At 39.2% G+C, this 17,975-nt stretch overlaps 1 long non-coding RNA gene across 1 annotated transcript; it reads right to left on the bottom strand.

Annotated features, from left to right (window-relative positions):
* Positions 1-1,525: 1,525 nt before the first annotated feature.
* Positions 1,526-17,578, bottom strand: LOC139077968 (uncharacterized). Its single transcript, XR_011530642.1, has 3 exons — positions 17,412-17,578; positions 14,113-14,259; positions 1,526-3,230 (listed from the first exon to the last, which is right to left on the bottom strand). It is a non-coding gene; the product is annotated as an uncharacterized lncRNA (long non-coding RNA).
* Positions 17,579-17,975: the final 397 nt, after the last annotated feature.

The raw sequence follows: 17,975 nt of genomic DNA, 5'->3' as shown, positions 1-17,975 counted from the left end.
AAGAAAGAGGCAGAGAACAGATAGATTATGTAGGTTATCCTGAGTCACAAGGCAGAATAGGGACAGATCCAGGAATTAAAACTCTAATGACCAATTCTGTGATAGGAAGGGGCTGTCAGGCATACACGTGGTCTAATGCACATTTTCACCTTTCAACATGTCTACAACATGGTTGGCCCAGGCAAACAGAGCCCTAATTCACTCTTACATTTGCAAGGTAACAAGCCTAAAATGAATTAAAAGGCATACCATGCCATGGCCTTGGGAAAAAACATCCTCTCTCATTGTCATTACAGAGAGAGACAAAATCATATCAAAGTAAGCTAGACAGTTAAAAGGGAATAGGAAATAAAAAGGAAGTGGCCAAGCGGTGCTGGTGGCAGCTGTCTGAAAGGGAACATCAGCAGGATCAAATAACAGAACCTTCTTAGTTGGTTCTTGAAAGCACAAACTAAAAAAAAAAAAATCATACACACACCGCTATGCTGAATCTAAATACACATCCACACACAGTTTTAGTTTTAGAAGGTATAACGGCGAGCTTCTCACGGCAGACCAGATTAAGCACCAAAACCAAATGTCTTTGAAGTCAGCGTAGACAGTCACTTACGTGGCCTAGTTTGAGATGAGCTGAAAGCTCGCATCTCTTCGTGGCTGGCATGGGGCCTCAAATCTCCTCCAAGAAAGCCATTTCGGAGGATTCAGGCTCAAATGCAAACATGTGACAAGGGAGGGATAATTTTAATCTAGATTTACCCATTAATACAATAGTTTGTCAGGATATCAGGGAAAGAATCAGGCATTGTAACAAGCAGGGAAAAGAAAAATGTAAGTAGAGGCCCAAAGGAATGTACCACACCTAGAAGGGGCGAGCCCTGTCACTGGGAAGCTCAGCAAATTGCTCTATTTGGTTGAAAGACTGTCAATTTATGAAGCCTGGAGAGCAGCCTTGCTAGGCAGTAAAATAATAAATTCTAAAGAGCTCAAAGGGCTCCAAGAGAGCATGTTAAGTAGTTGTTCTAACCATATGCAAGGGGTTACCTGTCCAAAATCTTTCAGAGAGTTCCCCTTTCCCCTCCACCCAGCCCTGGCAAAGCCATTATACATCTGAACCCTGCCTATCTCTGGAAACTTTCACTCATAGATCCTTCTGCCTGGAATTTGTGTGCAAAAATCAGGGCTTTGGCAACTCAAATTGACTGTTCAAGACTCAACTCAAGGCATTCCTCCAGGAAGCCATTGCCCAGGCAAGATAACACTCCCCTTTTCCATGTCCCAAGTGCACCATATCCAAACAGATCCCATTTAGAACTGTACTATACAGAGTACTTTAGAAAATTGGACAAAAACACATGCAGACCAGTGTGCTCTAATCACTGCCCCGATTGACTTACATAGCTCAAAATGCACAAAAAGCACCCAAGAAGGATTTTAAAAAAAAGGCAATGCAGCATCCCATAATTCAGGTAACCAAAGAAGAAGAGTTCAGCCTTAAAAACAGAATCAAAATACTCACAAAGGATTCGTATACAAGCGGGATCTTTCTATGTTTATTATTTTGTCCATTTCCAGAACTCTGAGTCTTGAGATGTTAAAATAATAAAATATTGTTAAAAGTAAAGGGGCTTTTTAATCCTTCACTCACTGGCCTTACTGATAATAGAAAGAAAAATGCAACGTGTAGCTTAAAGTTGGAAAAAATATAAGATTTTTCCACCCATTGTGCAAAACTTTTCTTCTCTAGAAGAGCATATTTAGCCCACTAGTTCCTCAAAAAAGGGAAGGGGGCATTATTTGGACCTTTGAATTGAAAGTCCCGGCTTGATTCAAGGCCCCCAACTTAAAAATAAACAAACCAACGGAGTCAAGAGTGAATAGCAATTCACTGTGGAAATAATTAGCTGGAACAGCTAAACTATTGAAGTGACCCTTTCTTCAGGAACAAATCTGAAAAAATATAAAATATTGTAAACTGCTTAATTAGGCTTTTGGTTCTCTAGATTGTGTGTTTTTTACTTCAGTTTATTATGCTGCCATGATGGTAGCCTGTTTTTTCTACACTTTGCAGAGCATCCTATGTACCTAGGAAAAGACTGTTATTTGGAAATTAGTGAATAGATAACGAGAATTTGTTTGTTATAATTGATTCTGATTATAGAGAATGCTGCAGAGAAGGAAAGTAGGGATACAATGAGCTGACTTTAACCAACCATTGGTTGGTTACGATGGACTGTAACCAACCACGAAATAAAACTGTGTCACGTGAAGGTGTTCAAGAAGACGCATTACTGACAGCTGCAACATTTGAAATACACATGTAAGCACTATGTCTATTATTGGGTCTATTTTTAAAGTGTCAATAGGCTCTTCTATGAAATAAAATATTTTATGTCCTCTTGACTGATAGTAAATGGAACTGCCAATATATATGAGAAGTAAAAGTTTCCCCAAATTTTATTATGAAGGCTGCTGAGGAGAGTTAGCTCGGATGACCTTCACCCTTTGGAGACTCAGAATATCTCTGCTTTTCAAGTAGTTTGCTATATCTACAGACACCATCCAAGTTGGAATTAATAGCCTGAACATAGGCATGATTTAATCAAAATGTCCTTGGTGCCTAGTCCAGCATTTCAATTTAAGAATTGAAATCCAGTTTCTACATTTTAAAAATCAAATCCATTCTCTACGGAAAATTTTTACAAAACATCTTGGCACCTGCAATGCTGAAAATAGATCCAGCCCTATTTAAGAGAAAGTAACGGCGAATCAGGGATTTGTGCAATGGCAGTAAAATGCAGTTAAGTGTGGTCGTGCCGGGTTTTAGTCTAGAGACAGGGGGTTTTTATAGCACATTATAAACTCCTGAAACGGGAGGTTATTAGAGGTTCAGTTCTCTAACTGTGTGGTTCTAGCAGGCTCTGCTCTGTTGCACACTTTATTCTCCTGCTGGGAGCTCTGTCTTCTGAGGTGCAGAGCACATCCATCAGCCTTTTTCAGCTGTTAGCGCACTTCATTTATTCCAGTGTTCCCTTCATCTTCTTCCCTTGCCTCTGCCCGCATGGACCTCAGAGATCTACAGTTCTCTTTGGCCTCTTAACAGGCATAATGGATCACCAGCTGAACCATGATCACACAGCCCTTCTTGCTAGGAAATTATTTCTCTCTTGCTTCAAATGTTCTTTCCCTTCACTTGGTGAATCCCTTTGCTGCTGTTCTGGCTGTAGTCTTGCCTATATGCAAAGAGAGAAAACTTGGTCAAAAACGCTGACTTGCCTTTTGAAGTTCTCTCTCGAGTATTGGTCCTTTCTTGATCTTTTCCCAAAAATAGAGGTTTTATATATATATATATATATATATATATATATAAATCTCCAAAATGAAAATACTTGCTCAAGAAAAATGTGTTATTATCATCAGGTCTCTATTATTTATGTCCCCAATAGATTACTGTTCAATTATTCAACTATTTGTAAAATTAGCTCTGCTGTCTTATTAATATTAGAGTCCTCTCATGTTGAAAAGTACTTTCCTAAGTACAATATTCTGTTTTAGAAAAAAAGAAAGCTACTAAATTTTATGAACAACTAGAGATAACGAAATAGCAAAATTCCCAAAAAGAGGCAATCTCAAACCCTTGAGACTGTTAGCTATCTTGCTATACTAACGTCCATATCTGTTCCATACTATTTTCATTAATGAATGATGATTTGGTTGGTCTAACCCCTCCTGGAAGAGCTAAAGTACGTGCTAGTGGAAACATCACTAGATTGGTGACTAGAGACCAGAATTCCAGTCTCAGATCTATGTTGATTAATCAAATGGTTCTGGGAAAGTCACCTAAATTTTGGGGACCTCAGTTTCCTCGTGTATTAAGAGTAGGTTGGAGTAGATCACTATGATCCCTTCTAAGACTAGTATCCTAGGAGAAAATTTTAACTAACTTCCCCTTTTTTCATTGCTTAACTCTCTCCTTTCTTTGTGGTCCTACCGGCTCCCTACTATGTCCCAAAGTGGTGGTCCATTTGGTATCAAAATTAACCTATCCTACAATGGGGCCCCTGAGAATTAAGAAAGATCTCATGATGGAATAAAGATCCCAAGAATATCTTGACCGTCCCCCAGTTTTGTCCCAATCCAGTATTATACAATGGAGAGAATAAAAAAGGAATAGTCAGCCAATTCCTATTGCAAACATGGGGGCAGTGTAATTAATCTCCAGGAAGGACGGCTCTTGCATTTAGGAAAACATCTTGAGGGGCTTTTTGGATAGCAAAGGTTAGTTCCTCCCACCACTTGCACCAAAAAATAAAGGACTAAATTCTTTGAAAAGGTATCTCAAGTTTCTGCCCATGAAATAGAAGTGTCAAGGATCCCAAAAATTAAGGAAGAGATGATGTGTAAGGCAGCTTGAGAAAAAAAGGGATTTCTAAACACCAATCAATTTTAAGAAATATTTAGACTTCATGTTGAATGCGTCACATGGATTTACTCCCTTCACCACTCCATCTTCTTCTGCCACATTCCAAAGCTCTGGTAAAAGTCTGCTGCCCATAGCAGGCTTGCACTGGTGAAACTTGAGGCAGAAAAAGAGAGGTGGTGTCTAGTGTGGAGTGAAAGAATAGGAAAGCCAACAGAGCCTCAGGAGACCGTGACAGTGGGAGTCAGACTGCAACACTCATTCACCAATGAAGGAGAGATGAGGTCTCTCCTGCCCTTGGGCACAGCCACCCTGACTGTGTTTGAACATACTAGAAACCTTCATAGTTCCTATCAGCATACAGCATGGAAGCTGGAATCACCATATTTAGCTATTAAAAGCTAGAATGACCCTTGAGGTGTGAAGATGAAAGGGCTCGAGGTGACAGTCATTGACCCATCCCTGAACTCACTCCCTTAACCCTCCCAACACATTTCCCCAAAGCCTCATTTTTTTCTATTTCCATCAAATACTGCCCTCCTGATCTACTCAAATGTGAACATATTCCCTGAGTAAAACAGTTCAATATCCAGTGATCAAGAGAAGGTCATCTAGCCTCTGTCCACTTTGCAGGTCTCTGGTCATCTCTGTTGCATATCAGCACTGCTCTAGGAGAGGGGGCTGGGGAGAAGGCATGTGAGAGCCGTGGTCTTCTAGGCCAGATGACTGTAAAGCTGTAAACAGGATTGAGACAAGCTCCCCATAAAAAATAGGATACAGGCATCGATTCTCTCCCTCTACATCCTCTGAAGATTGCAAATCAGGACAAATCACTCTTTATCATCTCCATCTTTTTCTTTACCTCTTTCTAGCTTTTTATTACCCTCTTTCACACACACACACACACACACACACACACATAATTACACTTGAAAAATCAGGTAAAATAAGAACATGAAAACTCGTCTTTATATGTTGCTTAATGATGACATATATCTCTTACTTTGCTTTTTCCAAATAGAAATAGCTTTTTTGTTTTTTATTATCCTTATCAATGCTTATCATAGGATAATTAGAACTGCCAAAATGGATAAAGGAAAAATAAAGGTCATTCGAGATGCTACTAGTCAGATAAAATCACTGTTTACATTTTAGAGCATAATCTTCCCAGTTTTTTCTAAACATGATGCTTATTTTTTTCTTACAAATATTACATATGTTATTCATACTATTTTATACACACTTTTTTCAGCTAAAAATATATCATGGACCTCTTCTGATTTCAAAAGATAAATATGTGCCTTCTCATGGCTAAATAGTATTCCATTTTATAAATGTACACAAATCATTTAGCATCCCCAGTTTATGAATATTTAGTAGTTCTTTTCCTAATTTTTTCTATTAAAAATAACACTACCATGTTCATCCCTGTACAGTTATGCATTTTTTTAACTATTTCATGATGAAAGTTCCTAAAAGTGAAATTTTTTTATCAAAAGGTATTTGCATTTTTAAAAGTTTTGGTCCATAATACCAAATAACTCTCCAGAAAGATAATCTAATTTTGACCCCAACCAGAAAAGTATAAAATAAAAATCACACACACACACATCCTTGCCCACCTTGGAGACTATTAATTGCTTTCATTTCTGCTAATTTTGTTGTAATATGAATTCATTTGATTTCTACTGCAAATGAGATTAAACATTTCTCCATATGTTAATCAGCCATTTTCATGTCTTCTTCTGTGGATTTTTTTCTTTACATGCCAGGAATATTAGCCATTTTATTTCATGTATTTTGCAAATATTTTTCCAGGTGACTATTTATCTATATTGTTATTGCCGTGGAGAAATTTTTATTTTTTACGTACTCCCATCTAGCAATACTTTTCTCTGCCTTCCTGCGTTTGGTGCCATACTTAAAAAGGCTCTACACAGATCAAGATTATAAAACCATTCATCTACATTTTCTTTTGTTCTTTTTCAATTTTCATGTTAAAACATTTAATGCCTCTGGAATTCAATTAGGGTAAGATGCAATTCTTTTAAACGAAATGGTCAGCACGTTGTCCCAACAAATTTGTCATCTACCCTTTCCTCCACTGTATTAAAATTCCACTTTTATCACATACTGAAGTATTATACTTACGTGGATCTATTTCTGGAACTTCTAGTCTATTGTGTTAATCCATATATACCTATACCACACTGTTTCAATTACTACTGTATTCTATTTTAATACTCAGAAAGTGTATCTCCCCTATTTCTGTTTTCTTTCTTTTTCTATGTTTTTCTCAGATATTTCTTCATCCAAGTTAACTTTAGAATCATTTGCACTTTCAAAAAAATATGCAGTGCTGTCTTAAAAAGAAAAAAATCTTCACTAAAGTAGAAATCAGATTGAATTATCTGAGAGAGTGGAGAGAAATTCTGACATAGTGGGAAGCCAAAACCTGCTCTTGAGGATTGACTCTCAACTAAAGCTACAAATTTGGCAAGTTTTTAGCCTCTCTGAATCTCAGATCTTTATCTGCAAAATGGGGCTAATAAAACCTACATGTAGTGACATCTGACGTACTCTTTGGTCACCCGTCACTGGAACCCCATTCCTAAATTTGGAGAATTCTTCACCTAAAAATTCTTGTGAGAGGCACTGCTCCTTTATAGAAAGCTAATAATGCTGGGTACTCACTCTTCCACCTTCTTTTGAAGCAAAGCTCAGTCGAGAGACCTAGATTCTGCCTGTCATAGGCACACACCCCAGTTTGAAGTCAGTAGCTGGTGAAACAAGGAAAAGAGTCCACGAAGAAAAATCTCTGGCCATGAAGGCAATGTCAGCAGTTGCTGGAGTAGCAGCAGCAGTAGTGTCTACGATAGAAACCCAGGGTAAGGAGCCGTGATGTCCTCTCTGAACCTGGTTTTCCAGGTGTCTCAGAGATTCCAGAAGGCTCTCTATATCCTTTCCTGCTTAAGCCAGTCAAAGTTGGTTTCTGTTCTTTGCAACTAAAAATCCTGCCTTATAACGATCCACCCTGGGCTGTCTGAGCAACGAAGTGAGAGAAAGCATGCATTCTCAGCATTCTTGATACCTTCCCTTTCTATTGACCTCCCTTCTACACCCTGATCTGTCCACCACAATGTTAACCCATAATGGACCACAGCAATGAGCTCCATGCTCCCCTGGTTTCTAATTGAGTTCAGCCAACAGAAATCCCCAGCATGAGATGTGATGGAGGAAGGAGAGCTGGGGAAAAGTATTTACTCCCCCAGCTCTTTCTCTAAAGGCTTACTGTTCAGGGACTATATCCCTTCCTTGAGCTAGACCTCTTAGCAGTCAGTCCCCCCTCTCTCTCTGAGTTCCAGCTGTCCCTCAGGCCCAAGGGTCATGAAGACATTCTAAGTCTACTCTTACCAGCCCCGAGGTAACTCACAATCTCTTCCACAATTCTACACAATACCAAAACATTTTTTAATTCTCCTATTATTATGTTCTTCCCAAATTTCCTATTTTTACTTAGTTTTCTCCTTTTTGCCTGGGCCCCCATATGCAAGCAAAAGCTCCTAGTACAGTGCCTGGCTGATAAGAGGGCTCCAGAAAACTTCCGTGACTGAAAATATCAAATGTATTCCTTTTTTGTTTTTCCTATTCTGTTGATATGGTAAAGCCAAAGAGGCAAGAATGAGATGATTTAATTTTGTGGGCATCTGAAGTCCTCTGCCGTTTTCAAACAAAGTTAGTGGGGTCTTCTGCCTCCTAAGACTCAGAGCAAAAAATCTAGAAGTATGTCCCTCACATACAAATTTGCCCAGTTCATCATCCTCAGTAGACACTTGCACCAAAGTTTCTCAAAGCTTTGTTCATGCCCATTTAGGCCCACAGTAGGTGCCAGAGGGCGTACACACACATAGAAATGCCACTGCCACCTTCACTCATGGCTGCCCCTCCCCTGCTCCCCAAATGTAATAGGGATCCATCTAAAACTCAAGGACCTCCCTCACCCCTTCCACTGACCAATGTTGGGTCTGGTTTTTACGGATCACAGCACTCTATCAAACTGTGTGCAAATTTCTGCAGACTCTTTGGAGCAGCGAAAACTTCCTTTTAACTGAACTCTCCATTTTCGTATAATAAATGATAGTAAATGCTACTTGACTGTCCAGTTTTTTGGTATCAATATATGAGTGTGAAGTGCAATTAGCCATTGAAATAAAATTGGTAATGAATACTAATTACTTCATTCTGTGGGCTTTGGGGTAATGTATTCCAAGGCTCTCCTCATTACTTTGAGAAATTGAGAGGTGGCTCTATAGCAATCTACAGAAATTCTGAAAAGTACTTAAAGCGTCAGACATTAGCTGAAGCTCTGTATAATTGGATCTCTTCTGCACCCCTTGCATACAAGTTTTCTTGACGCAGAGCCCTGAATGCATAAAGAAAGGAGAATGGAGAGAGAAGAGCAGCTTCAATCTGCTTTGCTGTCATTTGGATCTTTCGAGTTTTGAATTCTTTTGGCAGCTCTAATGTAACAGAAGAGCTCTTCCTTCAGTGACTATAAAATCCCCACTTGGAATGTTTTTCTCACACAGTTATGTGAAACTTGCCAATGGCTACTTTTCTTAAAATTATTTCTCACCCTCGATAATGATTTACAGAAGTTTACTTAAGTGCTGATAGCAAATACTAAGAGCTGTAAAATGGATATCTTTGCCACAGAAGAAAAGTGCTATCTCTACATACTTAAATGTTCGAGAATCAAACACAGTTTCATTAGATTCCAAAATAAATATTGAAAAATGAAAAATGTCACTCTTTACAATTTGTTATACTCTGTGTTATTATCAGTAATTCCTGTCTATTGTCACAACAAAAGCAAAATGAAATCACTCTATAAGGATAGGAAATTCCTGACGTAAGGAGGATGCTGGTTGTTGGGAATACAGAGAAAATAGAAAACCTTTTTTTCTATTAGATAGGCCCTTCACTTGAAGTAAAGCTAGATCCTGGTTTCACCTCTGCCACTAACTGCCCTCAAAAAAAATCACTTGACATCTCTTTTTTTTGAGGAAGATTAGCCCTGAGCTAACATCTGCTGCCAATCCTCCTCTTTTTGCTGAGGAAGACTGGCCCTGAGCTCACATCCGTGCCCATCTTCCTCTACTTTATACGTGGGGCGCCTACCACAGCATGGCTTGCAAAGCGGTGCCATGTTCGCTCCCGGGATCCAAACCGGAGAACCCCAGGCCACCGAAGCGTAATGTGCGCACTTAACCGCAGTGCCACCAGGCCAGCCCCATATGTGACATCTCTTGATCTCTGTCATCTGAAAAGTAAGTTAGCCTAAATGATCTCAAGGAGCCCTCCCAGCACCAATTTTTTTAAAAATTCCCACAAAAATCCAGTAAATTTTACTAATGGGGAATTAAACCAGAACAAATCTAACCCCTTTCATTCTTTAACAGCAAAAATTGTTTTTACCTTATTTGAAGGTTTACTTCAATTTTTAAGATAATAATGATAACACTCTTTAAATTTAAAAGTCCTAGACAAAAATCAAAGTTAGCATCAGGTAATGCATGCTTTGCTTTTGTGCCAAAAGTATCTGCCATATCACAAGTAAGAAGACACTTCTTCATAGGTAATGTGCAGTCTCCAGCAGGGATGGAATGGGAAAAACATCCACGTTTTCTTAAATCTCACTCTAATCGTAAGATGTTAAACTCAGGGTCTCGCCGTCTCTCTGCGGTGCTGCAAAGTTCATGCACATCCTCACAGAAGGGCTGAAGCAGAAGGCACAATGCCAGCGCCCTGGCCAGAGTCCTGCCTCCCATTATTGGACTCTGACTGCCCCAGGCTATGGATGAGAGACTGTGGAGAATGTAATGTGTGCCCCGTCTGCAGCCCACACAACTAGCCACTTGCTCAGGTCTTCAGGATTGCCAGACGATGAATAGCGCGATGTGGAGCCATATTCTGTTCTATTCTAGTCCATTTATTTCTGATGAGCTCAGGAGCAAGTGGGCTGAATATATGAAGGTCAGCCAGCACCGTGGCAGGATGAGAGAGATGTGAGAACTGAACTTCCAGCTCCCAGCACTAGTTAATGGAAATAATAGAACCGGAAAAGATTGGTAACCGTTTGCAATGAGTGACCTCCCACTACAAACTAATACATTCATGTTTCTTTCGTTTTTGACTACTACTGTTGATAGAATACCTTGAATGAATCCATCAATCCATTAATCTGCTTTTTTTAGAACCAAAACGTGCACAGGAGAAGGTTAATTTGTCTTCTCTCTCTCTCTCTTTCTTTTCTCTCCCTGAAAACAGAAACAGCACTGGCAGGAGAGGCAGCAGAAAGGCAAGGAAAATCTGCTCCAGAATAAATTGGTTGTGCTGAAATATTTGTAATTAAGCACGATAACCAATTACAGAAATACCTGGGGTAGTTCAGTGATTCGCTCTCCCACGTCAGAGGTCTCCTAATCAATTTGAAATAACCAGACGCTGCTATAGAAAATAAGCAAGATCACAGCACTTGCTAATGAGTCTCAAAAATGGATTTCACTGCATGAAAATGTTCATTGTCAGGAGAAAGACTGTTTTCAGAATCTTGCAGGTCATTTCCATTTGCATTTGATTGGAGAAAAGTCCTTTGTTCTTTTCTCCCTTCCCACATCCTTTACAATGCTACTGATTTTTTTTTCTGGTGATTTAGTATTTTTGTATCAGTGTGTTGTACCAAGCCCTAAAAATACATCAAAATAAATCCTTTTGTGCTGAAGTAGCTAGTATCCACTTCAATTATTACTTAATTTCACTGTGTTGAATGGGTTTCCTTGAATTTCAATTTGCAGATGCATGACATGGAGAGAAACTGTTTGACAGAAGTTGCAGTCAAATTCTGAAAGCAACACAGAAGCCCCATCCGTGGTGTATCATGGACAATAGCTTTTCAACGGCTCTCAACCGCAACCCTCTCCTCAGAGATGTGAACTACAGTGGGCAAGCATTTTGAGGGCCACCATTCAGGAACATGGATAGACCTTTAAAACTACGTGATAGCATATCACAAGCCTGATGAGCATCCGCCTTTGTACAGAAAACAAACATGGGCAGAAGAGGCAAATCCTTGAAAGAGGGGAGACCATGACACTTGATTTCTTAGAGGTAACGTGACTTAAGACATCCGCAGCTTTGCGGTGTCATGACCACTGCATCGTGTGTGAGCCATTCATAAATCTCTTAATAAGTTTATGGTTTAAATACTCTTTCCCAGATCCTACTAGGAGGAACTTGGTATGTTTCTCCTCTCTCTCCTCTTTGTCTTCTGTCCTATTCTTTTCCATGTCACACTCTCCATTACCCCTACTTCTCTCTCCCTGTTCCCCCCTCTCTCACTTCGTTCTTTCCTCTTCGTTGTTCTAGCTCTCTGTGTATATTTGCAAAGCCTGTATGACAGAACTTGTTTCATCTCTTCACGCCTCCCTGAGGACCATAAGGAGCAGAAGACATGTGCTCCAATGTGTGCACCACTTGCTCGTTTCACAATGCTCTAACCACGCCCTTTCCTGTCACCTCTTTTAATAGAAAAAATTGCCATGCTCACAAATAAATGTTCTATTCAGAGAGGCACACAGTTTGTGCTAGGTAATTCATCGTCCAAAATTTTTTTGAATGCAAAGAAATTTTTGTCCCAAACTGTTATCAGAACTCTTGCTTGTCTTTTTTAACCTGACAAAGTACTTGGTAAATAGTAGAGTCCCCTGTCTTTCTAAAAAGCTTTTGGAAAATTCTCGGGTGCAATCCTTGAAATAGCTTTGCTTCTATACTTGGTTTTTCTTCCTTTGCTTTCTAATGATTTCCCTTCTCCTTTACTACCCGTGTAACACACACACACACGACCCAAGGAAACTAATAGAATATTAATGATTAAATATAAAAATATGTACCTTTGCTGCAATGTTATTTCTTCAGCTCTTCTTATGGCTGCTTTCTTTGCATCTTTCAGTGTTAGCTTAAATGTCTCCTCCACAGAGATCTTGCCTGACCACTCTGGATACAGCCAATCTCCCTCCACCCTGTCAATGCCATTTTCAATCACGTAAATCTATTCTGTATTCTTAATAGTGCTTATCGGTGTCTAAAATTATCCTATTTATTTGTGTGTACATGTATTTACTATAAACATATCTCTAAATGTATATGCTCGTGTATGCATATATATTTGTGCATGTGTCTATACATATACATGTGTGTGTATTCATTTGGGTATATATATATATATACACACACATATAAGTATATACATACCTGTGTACGCATGTGTGGTGTGTGTGTAGCATTCCCAGAAAGTAGTTCCCCAGTTTATTGTGAATGTTCCTCCAGAGACAGGAAGCCCAAGGCCAGCCAGACCTTATATGTCAAATCACCCGGCCCCACATCAGAGTTCTGCAGCCATGACAACTTGCTGTGCTTTCATTTTCCATCTTGAAGTCTTTAGTCTCTTGCTGCTTGACGTTCCACCTTATAAACTCTCCTAGAGAATCACAGCTCCTGTCCATGATCTCCCAAGTGTCCTTTGGACCAGATACGGGATACTGCTCCTCTGATGCTGAAGTCAGCTCTCTTCCTCCATTGCAATCTCTACTGACCTTTACTAGATGTAAGAGGAGAAATCTCAGCCAGGGAGATCCCAGCCTCTGGGTCACACAGCCTTTTTTTTGGAGCAGTTTTAGGTTTGTAGAAAGTACAGAGAGTTCCTGTATATCCCTCCACCCCCAACTCCCACACACAGTTTCCCTTATTATTAACATTTTACGTTAGTGTGGTACATTTTTTACAATCCATGAACCCACATTAACACATCAGGAAAAGACCATAGTTTACATGAGGGTTCATTCTTGGTGTTGTACATTCTACGGGTTTTGACAAACATATAATCACATGTATCCACCATTACAATATCATGCAGAATAATAATCTCACTGCTCTGAAAATCGCCTGTGCTCCACCTGGTCATTCCTCCCTCCCCTTGAACCCCTGCCAACCACTGATCTTTTTAGTGTCTCCATAGTTTTGTCTTTTCCAGAATGTCATATAGTTGGAATCATACAGTACGTAGCCCTTTAGATTGATATCTTTCCCTTAGCAATATGCACTTCAGGTTCCTCTATGTCTCTCCATGGCTTGATAATTCATCTCTTTTTTTTTTTTTCTGCTTTTTTCTCCCCAAATCCCCCCAATATATAGTTGTATATTTTTTTAGTTGTGGGTCCTGCTAGTTGTGATTTGTGGGACTCCACCTCAGCATGGCCTGATGAGCAATGCCATGTCCACACCCAGGCTCCGAACTGGCAAAACCCTGAGCCATCAAAGCGGAGTGCACAAACTTAACCACTCGGCCGTGGGGCCGGCCCCAACTCATTTCTTTTTATCGCTGAATAATACTCCATTGTCTGGATGTACTGCAATTTGTTTATCCATTCACCTTCTGAAGGACATTTTGGTTGCTTCTGAGTTTCAGCAATTATGAATAAAGCTGCTATAAACATTTGAGTGAAAGTTTTGTGTAGACATAAGTTTTCAACTCATTTGGTTAAATTTCAAGAAACATGATTTCTGGATGGTATGATAAGAGTATGTTTAGTTTCATAAGAAACTGCCAAAGTGGCTGTACCATTTTGCATTCTTACCAAAAGTGAGTAGGAGTTCATGTTGCTCCATATCTTCAGCAGCATTTGGTGTTGTCAGTGTTCTGGATTTTAGTCATTCTAACAGGTGTATAGTGGTATCTCATTGTTGTTTTCATGAAACCTTTATCTATTGGATTTTTCCCTCTCCTGAAAAGAAATTGCACAAGTCAGTGTTTTCCTGGGCAACACATATCTTGATTAAGAGCTGGCTATTAAAAAGATTTTCCCTTAGAGTTAGCCAAAGTTGTTTTCCCTATAACTTTCAGATACTAATGCTGGTCAAACTTTTGAGAACATTCAATCCCAGACAAAAGTCTTTTCCTCATGATAAAAAAACCACCATTTGGGGCCAGCAGAGTGGTGTCGTGGTTAAGTTCGCACTCTCCCCTTTGGCAGCCTGGGGTTCACAGGTTTGGATCCCAGACACAGACCTGAACATCGCTCATCAAGCCATGCTGTGGTGGTGTCCCACATACAAAATGGAGGAAGACTGGCATGGAAGTTAGCTCAGGGACCATCTTCCTAGAGCAAAAAGAGGAAGACTGGCAACAGACATGAGCTGAGGGCCAATCTTCCTCACACAAACACACACAGAAACACTAGCACATTTCCTCTGAGTTTTCTCTTATCACAGAAAAATATTCATTTCACAGCATAGACTTGAGACCCTCTGACATTCTCTAACTACTTTCCAATTTGTCTATATCCCTCTGAAAATGCAGAACCCAGAATTGTACACAAGACTTCAGATAGAGTCTGACCGATGCCAAGGGAGCAAACTTCACCTCCTTGTTTCTGTTCTCCAAAAGTCTGACTCCATTGGCCTGTGTGGCAACCCTCTCGCCGATCCTTTCTGAGAATCTTCTTCACTTCTATGTGCAGTTGCTCAGCAGAGAGGTTTTTCTCTGCTTTGGTGTTGTTTTGTTATAAGGCAGGCCTTTACCTTCATCCCTACTAAATTTCATCCTGTTAAAGGAAGCTTGTCAAAACGGTTTCAGATTCTGATTCTGTTGTCTAATACATTTGCTATCCATCTCAGCCTCGGGTCATTTGCAAATCTGATAAGCACACATTCTATGTATTTAGACACATCATTGATACATGAATTTAACAAGACATGGCTAAAAGCAGAGCTCAGCAGCCCAGTGTTAGAACCACCTTCAGGCTGACATCTTCCAGTTAATCAGCAGCTGTTGATTAATTCCGTATAAAGTGCCATGCTAGGCACTGCAAGGGATGCAAAGTGGTCCAGCTTACCCTTTCCTCAAGGGGACGTTTTCAAGGATTTTGAGCAGAGAAAAAACATAATTGAAGTATTTCTGGAAGATAAGCCTGACTGTGGAGTCCAGTAAGAATTGAAATAGCAGAAGTGGTAACTTAGAACACTACTATAATATTGTAAAACAAGAAAGAGAAAAGCCTGGACTACAGTCTTTATTTACAAAAAAAATTATTGTTCATGAATGAGATCATGTTATCAATTTATCTTTCATGTTCCTGTTAAAATTAAGCAACCTTACTAAGTTTTCAGATGAGACTAGGATTTACTTCTATCCAAATCAACAAGCAATGGATAATGTGTTTCCTGTATATCAAGCACAAATATAACTTTCTTCTTTCTCCCTTGACTCACGCAAAGGCCAGACACATACGCAACATATGCACAATCAACTATGGCATATATGATACTTTATTCTAATAATGTATCTGCAGTCAGGGAATATTTCCCAGAAAAAAGTGACATTGATATTCTATTGAATCAGACACTGGAAGGGTAAAATTTAGCTTAATTAAACCAATATTTTCACAAGGTGGGATATTGTAATCAAGAATAACTCAATAAATCTATAACATCTACAGTGTTGTCTCAAATTTCAGACAGTAAAAACTTCAAGCAGACATGTTGATCAAGTTTTTCCTCCCTTGACTGTAAGAATTTCTTGCTCCTGAAGATGACTAGTGCTTAAAAACTTTAGGAAAAAGACAGAAGCAAGTTTATACTCACAAAAAAATAAAAGTGTAAATTGCTATCATTCTTAGGATGAATTAAAGATGAAAATGATTAACGTGTGGCTAAAAATAGGAACCTAAATGGAAATGAATGAGTACTTCCTTTTCTTGTGTTCTGTGTCTTTCTTGGAATCCCCTCTTTTTAATGCCTTGCCCTAGGATAATTTGTCTGGAGCAAAGTTCACTTAAGATATGCACAGAAGAACAAAGGATGTGATCACCAAGCAGGAAGCTTCTGAATACATTCCCTATGTCCATAAAACCCAAAGGCTCTGGAATGTCTGTCAAGGCAAATTCTAACTTTCACTTCCTGGGGAGTGCATTCAGAAGAAACAAGAAGAAAACAAAGGAAGGTGAGCCTTGTAGGCCTGCAGTAAAGCAGTAACTCAGACTTGAAAGCTAGCAAGTAAAGCATGCCATTGAGTCACCAAGGGCTCAGAAACAAGCCTATTACCCCTGCCATTTATGGACCATTCTTTGCTTATCCACCGCAACTCCTCTCTTCTCATGCTGCCTTTATAAAGCTGGTTGGCTGAACTTCTCCAAACATAAGTGCATTAGCACTTAAACCAGAGTAATAGAGTACTATCCACTGTTGCTCAAACTCACAAGATATCTGAACAAAGCTTGAGGAAACCTGTTCTAACTTTTTTTTAATATTTGACGCTTTTTCTTTAGTTTCATGAAGTTGTCATTCATCTCAGGCAGGCACTTTGAAATTTAGTTTTTTCTTTAATGAACTTATTTGGTAAGCATCGTTAAGAACAAAAAAATTAATATAATCCAATCAAATAATTCTATATATAGCTATTAAATGTGAAAACATTGCTAAATAGTTTAATGCAATGGGGGAAAAAGCATGAGAAACATACATTAACCTCCTAGACTTTTATTGAATTTTTGCTGAAGTGATAAGCAATTATAGAATTTTTAAAGAAATATGCAATATTTATTTCCAAATCTATTATTTTTTCTACACAGAACTAATCAATAATCATTTCCTTTTAACCAGATTCTGTGTATTTTACACAATTCACGGTTAGTTTGAATAATATTATCCTAGTCCATCTTTCCCCATTGAGTTCTAGTTAAGAAATATTTTTTGAGAGCTGATAGTACCAGGCACCTCCTAGGTCCTAGGAATGCAAGGGAAAACCTCAGAATTCCCCATCTTAAAGAAATTACTGTTTTGTAGGAAAAATAGACGTGTAGAGAGATGGTAACTATTTAATATGACTAATGAAAAGATACAGGTAATTTTGGAGTAACACAAAACAAGAAATAATTACCTCTGGATAATAATCAGGACAGATAGGTGGTGGGATTTATCTAGCCCTAATTTTGAAAACTCAGAACTCCACCTTAACCATTCCTAGGCATGACGCATCATCCTTTCCCCTGGCAGAGACCCCAGGCCAATCTGGTTTAATATGGTTCTCTGGGTGATAGCCCAAACAAAAGGAATTCTACAGGATTCGAATTTGATTCTGGTTCCGCTGCCTGGATTCTTTTATTAGATTGACATGGTCTTAGATCAGAAGAACAATGACCACTAAGGTCTAATGACCGTAGACCATAATGATAACGACCCCCATGAGTACTCCACAATGGCTCAGTGGGCAGAGGTTGGGACATTCGAAGTCTCTGTAATTTTTATAATGATGTTCCGTCCCTCTTGCACCTCACATTTCTAGATGAAAGCTCTAAGAGTAAGTGAGGGATGACTGGAAAAACGTAAAGATACTTGAAGAAGACATAACAATTTTGTGACCATGGAGGGAAAGCAACAACTTAGACATCTGGAAAGGGAGCATCTTAAACCCTGGAAGGTTCAGAGAAAGAAGGAGCTTCAC

Source organism: Equus przewalskii, chromosome 20, assembly GCF_037783145.1.
Source record: "Equus przewalskii isolate Varuska chromosome 20, EquPr2, whole genome shotgun sequence".
NCBI lineage: Eukaryota > Metazoa > Chordata > Mammalia > Perissodactyla > Equidae > Equus > Equus przewalskii.
The sequence above is the reverse complement of the archived record's forward strand: the minus strand, read 5'-3'. Positions and strand labels throughout refer to the sequence as shown.